We start from the raw sequence: 1,172 nt of genomic DNA, 5'->3' as shown, positions 1-1,172 counted from the left end.
ACCCGCAATTATATCTATGGTGCAGCAGAACCAATTTGGTGGAGGACCTCATGAAGACCCCAATCAACACTTAGAGGTCTTTTATGAAATATGTGGTACCATGAAAATGAATGGAGTTCCTTCAGAAGCAGTTAGATTATTATTATTTGGGTTTTCTTTAAGAGATAGGGCAAAGCAATGGCTGAATTCTTTGGCCCCTAATAGCATCACCACTTGGGAGCAGTGTGAGCAACAGTTTCTTGATAAATTCTATCCACCAAGCAAAACAGCTCATATGAGGAATTTAATTGCAAGCTTCAAGCAAACTGACTTAGAATCTCTTTTTGAAGCATGGGATAGATATAATAGTATTCTCAGACAATGCCCACATCATGGGTTGGAAAGATGGTTAGTGTTACACACTTTTTATAATGGTATCAACTATCATACCAAAGTGTCCCTTGATTCAGCTGCTGGAGGGGCACTTATGAATAAAAGTTTAGATGAAGCTGAAGAAATTATTGACAGTGTAGCACAAAATCATCATCAATGGGCAAATGAAAGAAGTGGTGGCTATTCTTCTGTAAACCCAACAATTAAAGCATCAGGGAAGTTTGATGTAGATGTAGTCACTCTTTTGTCTACAAAATTGGACGCTCTTACAAAGAAATTTGAGAATATGGGGACTAGTGCTAATATGGTGAATGCTATTAGTACATCTTGTGAAGTATGTGGGAGTTCAGAGCACTCAAATGACTCATGTCCATTGGGAGCTATCACTGCACAAATCAATCAACTGGAACAATGTGATGCAATCATGAGTTACAATAAAGGCAGAACAACCCATACTCAAATACTTATAACCCTGGATGGAAGAGCCATCCCAATTTTTCTTACAGAAATAATCAAGATCAAAGACCATCTATGGGGGCAAGACCAAATTTTCAAGCTGGGCAAGAAAATTTTCAACATCTATCTTCTCAAGGCTTACCAAAGTCAAATATTGAAAAGATGCTTGAAGAAATTATCTCAAGTCAGAATGAAATGAAGCAAGATTTAGCAAAGCTCATTCAGAGAATGGATAATTCTGAAAAGCATCAAAAGATCCAGGATAGTCAAATTGCCCAACAAGCTTCCTCATCATCCAGATCACCAGGACAACTTCCAGGAAAACCTGATGTGAATCCTATGTA

The 1,172-nt window shown here is 37.9% G+C and overlaps 1 non-coding gene across 1 annotated transcript; it reads right to left on the bottom strand.

The window, feature by feature from the left end:
* Positions 1-272: 272 nt before the first annotated feature.
* Positions 273-378, bottom strand: LOC122049898. Its single transcript, XR_006131146.1, has one exon. It is a non-coding gene; the product is annotated as a small nucleolar RNA R71 (small nucleolar RNA).
* Between the last annotated feature and the right edge of the window lie 794 nt (positions 379-1,172).

Source organism: Zingiber officinale, chromosome 2B (assembly GCF_018446385.1).
Source record: "Zingiber officinale cultivar Zhangliang chromosome 2B, Zo_v1.1, whole genome shotgun sequence".
NCBI lineage: Eukaryota > Viridiplantae > Streptophyta > Magnoliopsida > Zingiberales > Zingiberaceae > Zingiber > Zingiber officinale.
This window is presented reverse-complemented; position numbering and strand designations above follow the sequence as displayed.